Source organism: Trachypithecus francoisi, unplaced genomic scaffold (assembly GCF_009764315.1).
Source record: "Trachypithecus francoisi isolate TF-2019V2 unplaced genomic scaffold, Tfra_2.0 Contig01167, whole genome shotgun sequence".
NCBI classification, from domain to species: domain Eukaryota; kingdom Metazoa; phylum Chordata; class Mammalia; order Primates; family Cercopithecidae; genus Trachypithecus; species Trachypithecus francoisi.
Genome location: NW_022681198.1, coordinates 1 through 5,642, shown reverse-complemented (window position 1 = coordinate 5,642; position 5,642 = coordinate 1). Strand labels below are relative to the sequence as shown.

General features: G+C 57.9%; 1 long non-coding RNA gene across 1 annotated transcript; it reads left to right on the top strand.

Moving 5' to 3' along the window:
* Nucleotides 1-2,880: 2,880 nt before the first annotated feature.
* Nucleotides 2,881-5,604, top strand: LOC117091243. The gene is made up of 3 exons (XR_004440355.1): nucleotides 2,881-2,998; nucleotides 3,408-3,604; nucleotides 5,468-5,604. It is a non-coding gene; the product is annotated as an uncharacterized LOC117091243 (long non-coding RNA).
* The last annotated feature ends 38 nt before the right edge of the window (nucleotides 5,605-5,642 follow it).

Below are 5,642 nucleotides of genomic sequence, written 5' to 3'. Positions count from 1 at the left end.
CCATCCATCCACCTGTTCGTCTGTCCATCCATTCATCCAACCATTCTTCCATCATCTATCCATTCACCTGTTCATCCTTCCATCCATCCATCATCCATCCACCCATCTATTCATCCATCCATCCAACATCCATCCATCCTTCCATCATCCATCCTTTCACCTATCCATCCACTCACCTATTCTTCCATCCATGCATCATTCATCCATCCACCCACCAATCTATCTATTAATCCATCCCTCCATTCATCTGTTTGTCCATTTGTTTATCCATACATTCATCTATCCACCATCTATCCATCCATATGTACATATATCATCTACCCTCCACCCATCCATACCTTATCTACTCACCCATACATACAGACATACACACATCATTCCAACCATGCACCCACCCATCCATCCACACATCCATCCACCCATCCGTCCATCCATCAATCTGTCCATCCATCCATCTGTCAGTCCATCCATCCATCCAAGCATTCATCTCTCCACACACCCATCCATCCATCCATGTGTCTATACATCTGCTCATCCATTCATCCATCCATCTACTCATTCTTAAGCCACTGCTGAGCACCTGTTGTGTGCTTTTTCCCTCCCTCCAACTGGTTTCCTCACATCCTCCCCCAGTGGCCAGCATCTTTTTCCTGAATGTGGCCCCTCACAGTGCCTAGCACCTGCTGGTATACAGCACATGCTCAAAGAATGGGACCACTCAGTTAACACACAGAAGAACTTGCTCCAAGCGACACGTGGTACATCTCCTTACAAAATGAATCTATCATAGCGGCTGTTTTCAGAGGCTTTCCCTAACAGTGTGATCTGGAACAAATTGTAAAGCCCACGAGCCTGGTGAAGCTTTCATTATTGAGCACCTGCTGTATACCTCCTTGAGCTGAGGAGAAGGATCAAGAGCTCATGGCCAAGAGGGGACCAGGCCCACCCACAAACACTGTTGATGTGTGGCCCTGAGCTGCGACAGGGATGTGGCAACGCAGAAAGGAACCAGGTGATGGGCTGCCAGCAATCTGGGGGCCACGGAGATTGTTTGAGTGCTGCGGGGGGAGTGGGCTAGGGCTATCCCTGGTGGTAGGATTCACAGGTGTCGGGCTCCTGGGCTGCAGCTGCTCAGTCACCTCCTGGCACTCAGGTGCATCAGTTCATTGTCCTCATGCCAGTGGTGGGGCAGCCCTAATGCACAGGTCTGAAAAATTCTCAGGTGTACCTGCAGTGTGTGAGAGGAAGGAAGCTGGCGGAGGTGGGTGTGGCCACCTCCCAGGTGTGGGTGTTGAGGGAACTTCTGCCTCCTTTCAAGTGGCACAGAATGTGGTCCTGTACACAGGCGACCGCAACCTGGGGCTGGAGCTGTTTGAGGCAGCTGGAGACATCTCTTCAATGGGGCCTGGGAGCGGGAGAAAGCCGTGTCCTTCTACCAGGTGAGCTGGCCTGTGGGCTGATGTGGGTGGGCCTCAGGGGGGCCACCTGGAGGGCTGAGGCACAGGTGTGGCAGGGACACCCATGCACATGCTTAGTTTCCCAGTGGTCTCACCGGGAATGATACTGACAGTGCCCCTGCCCGGGACAAACGCTTGGGGCCTGGACATGACTATGGCCCTACCCTTGCCTAGTGATCTCACCGGGAATGATATTGACCATGCCCCTGCCCGGGACAAACGCTCGGGTCTGGACATGACAGTGGCTCTACCCTTTGCACCTGATGATCTCAAGCAATCATGAGCAGGAAGTCCTGTCCCCATCTTCCAGATGAGGAAGCTGAGGCTCTGAGAGGCACAGGGACATGTCAAGGACACACAGCATGTCAGTGGGAGACCCAGGGCCAGGGCCCAGACCTGCATGCACCCCGAAATGGGGATGGCTTCTCCCTTCCCCTGAGCTCAAGGTGTGGCTCAGTTCTGGGCACAGAAAAATGTGTTTTTAGAGCAGAGAAGAGTGCTGGCTCCCCCCAGTCAGACCCCCGGTGCCCTGGTGGGAGAGGCTGGTCTGAGGCTGCCAGGTGTCGCTGGATGGGCCTCAGATGACTCCTCAGCCCCCAACTTGGGTGTCTGAACCGTGCGTTATCCCAGAGCACAGAGCTCTGTGGAGGTGCACGGGTAACTGGGGCGTGGGAAGCTTCAAGCACATGTTTGAGCTCTGAGGACGGCGCTGGGCAAGGTGGATGCTGTGGGAAGCCTGACCCCACGTGCCTGTGTGGTAGGACCGGGTCCTGCCCCTGGCAGTGACTACGGGCAACTACAAGGTGAACCGTAGCTGTACAGCAAGCCGGTGGCACTGCTGGCCATGCTGGAGGAGCCCCAGGAGGGCTTGGAATTTGCCCATATGGCCCTAGCTGTCAGTGTCACTCTGGGTAAGTCCCCTGAGCGCCCACCCTGCCAGGACGCACACTTTGCCAGAGCTATGCCTCCATGTCTGCAGGGCAGGAGCTGAAACAGCTGCTGGATTTTCCTGGTCTCCTGTCCAGGCAGGCAGATCTGCCCAGCTGGCTTCCCTGTCTGGCCGTGGGGCACAGCCCGAGGTCTCTCACGTAGCGCAGAGCTCCCTGCCTGGCTGAGCTCTGCTTCCTCTGTCTCTTCCCGCTGCTGATCACAAGGGCCGCCCAGTGTGCCCTCTGCCTTCCAGACATGCCAGGCATCTCGGTCCCTGTATGTGCCAGGCCGAGTGGCACATTCCCTTTGTCTTGTGCCCTTTCCACCCTCATCAACCACACAACTCGCTGGCTGATGAAATCCCAGTTCCCCTTCCAGCAGCCTGCCCCTTAAGGCCGGGCATCCCCTGGTGCTGTGCCAGGTCGTCTGTCCTCCTCCAGAGACAGGGGCCCTGGGGCCAAGTACAGAGTAGGTGTGCAGCTGTGTGGGAATGCATCGAATGCAGGCTCCACGGCACTCGCCCTGCAAAGGGGAGGACATCAGAGACAGCCTAGCTGGGTTTGCGCAACTGTGGGGGGACCTGAAGCTCAGGCACGCAGTGACTCCCCAAGGTAAGGGGCTCTGATCGTGACACACCCAGGAGGAGTCGGATGTCACGTCTGTGGGTTGCATGGAGCCGGGGTGCCCGGGAGCACCTGGACTGTATGGGTTTTGGACTACTCTCATTAAAACCAGTGAGCAAAGGCAGGTGGCTATGTGTAGGCACAGAGCTGGGCCATCCAAGCCCGACTTTGCCAAAGCCTCACAGTAGACAGTGGCAGGCCTTATTAGTTCTGCTTTACAGATGGGAAAGTGAGTCTGGGAACCCGGAAGGGACTGGCCAGAGCTGCCCAGGTGACCGCAGGTGCCTGGAGGCAAGCCAGGTGCTGCCCGGGCTCTGTATACCTGCTCCTGAGGGGCCTGTGCCTGACTGCCCCAGGGAGCCACGTCCTCACACCTGCCCCTTTGGACTACACCCAGGGGACTGGTTGAACGAGCACGTGGCCTACTACCGGCTGGCCGCCCTGCACCACCGGCTGGGCCATGGCACGCTGGCGGAGCACTTCTACCTCAAGGCCCTGTAGCTCTGCAACTCGCCGCTGGAGTTCGACGAGGAGACCCTCTACTACGTGAAGGTGTACCTGGTGCTCGGTGACATCATCGTCTACGACCTGAAGGTGGGTGGGGAGGGACAGGGCTGAAGGTTGGTGGGGGGGCAGGGCTCTGGATGTTCCCGGCCCCCTTGGAGTGGGATCTCCACAGACCCCAGGGGTCTGGGTTCCAGCCTTCCTTAGGAATGGCCCAGTGGCTTCCCTGGAGCTCTGCACCCAGCTAGAGGAGCCGGCAAGGTTCGCAGATACAACCCAGCTCCCAAGCTGGCCAGACCCCACCCTCAAGAACTCAGTCTCAACCAGGGAGGCTGACACATGAGCGGGCAATGGTAGCCTCTGGGTAAAGAAGGGGGATTGTAGTCAGGGGGACCCTCCTGGAGGAGGTGACACCAAACTGAGTCTTGACAGTCAAGTGTCAAGTTGCATTTAACAAAGAAAACAGGGTCGGGAGAAGGACATTTTGGAGGACGGCATCATCCTCACATTGAATCCACGTTGCAAGATCCAACCCAAATCCCGGTGCCTCCTCTAGGAAGCCTGCCCAGAGTGCCAGCCTGCACTGAGCAACTCCTTCCTAGAGTGCTGAGACACCTTGAATCTTCACATCACCCAGGAAGGGTGGGGTGGGACTGGTGTCTTACCATCGGGTTCACAGACAGGGGAACCCCAGCTCACGGCAGGTGCAGTGGGGCGGGGTCCCAGCCAGCCAGGCTGAGACCTTGCTGGGTCAGGTCTGTCTCGAGGGGAGGTGCTGTGCTCCCTCTGGCCCCAGCCCTGCAGGGGTGGAGAACTGGGACTGGCAGACTCAGACCTGGGGTGTCTCCACCCTCTGCCCAGCAGGCACCCGCCCCTCCTCCGCATCGCACCAGCACCGTGTCAGTGCTCCATATGGGCTGAGGGGCCAGGGCGCTCCAGTCCAGGGACTGAGATCTTGGGGGCCTTAGAACAACAAGAGGAGCTGGGGCAGCCCTAAGACCCCGCCCCGTATCCCTCACCACAGGCCTGGGGCTGCCCGGGAGGCTCCCGCCCAGTGCTGGCAACACCTGGTGGTCAGAAGCGGTCCCTGTGGTCTCCCAAGTCCCAGCCAGACAGAGAGGTGCCAGGTGTCAGGCCCAGAGGGACGCTGCCCACCGCTCGGGGGCTCACCTGGGACCCACGGGACGGGCCTCCCAGAAGTGGCCCTTTATCTCTCTTGGTCAAGCCTGCCGCCCACTCCGCCTGTCCAGGAGGAAGGAAAGGGCCAAGTAGTACCTGAGAGGCCAAAGTCCATGGTTGGGGTCGAGAGGCAGAGGCCTCCTTCACCTCCTTCTCGTGCACAGCCCTCTGGGCCTCATCCTGACGGTGCTGTCACCCCAGGCCAGCTTCCCACAGGGAGGCCCCCTCGGAATTCCCCAAGGGCGGCTGTCTTTCCAAGGCCACACCCTCCTCCTTGTATAGGAGGCTCTGGACCCGGGGCCCAGAGGAGTGGGAGAGAAAGCTGGGCTGGATGAGGCCTGGAAGGCTGGCGGAGAGGCAGGGGTAAATGGGCATCCTTGCCGATTGCCTCTAAAATGGGGTCCCCTTTTGTCGACATGTGAGAGTGAACCCTGGAATGGGTTGGATTAGGTGTGTCCTGGCTCAGCCTGCCACTCACTAGCTGCTGCACACACTACAGGCACATGAGGACATGACCCCAAATCTCCCAAAAGGTATACACCTATTGTGTGATATGGTTCCTAATATCCGGAGGTGCAGAGGATGGTATTCTTTGTCCTGTCGCAGGCTGTGTACACGCAACCTGTGAAATTGTTCCTAATATCCTGAACAAAAGAGACTGCTAATAATGGACACACATTGCAGGGGGGAGTAATTGGCTCTTACGATCCACATCGCAGGGGGTGAGGCACTCCCTACGATATGGGGAGTCATAGCAACCCTCTCTCCCCCCAGGCTATTTCGATCCACATCGCAGGGCAGTTCAGGACACCAGCCCTGCCCCAACCTTGACCCAGACAGTGGGTGTCATGGGACCACCTCAGGGTGAGTGGCAGCTCAGCTCGAAGGTATCCCTGCTGCCAAAGATCAACTGTTCCTGCTAGTTTGCATCTGGCCACAGGGTCTCTGT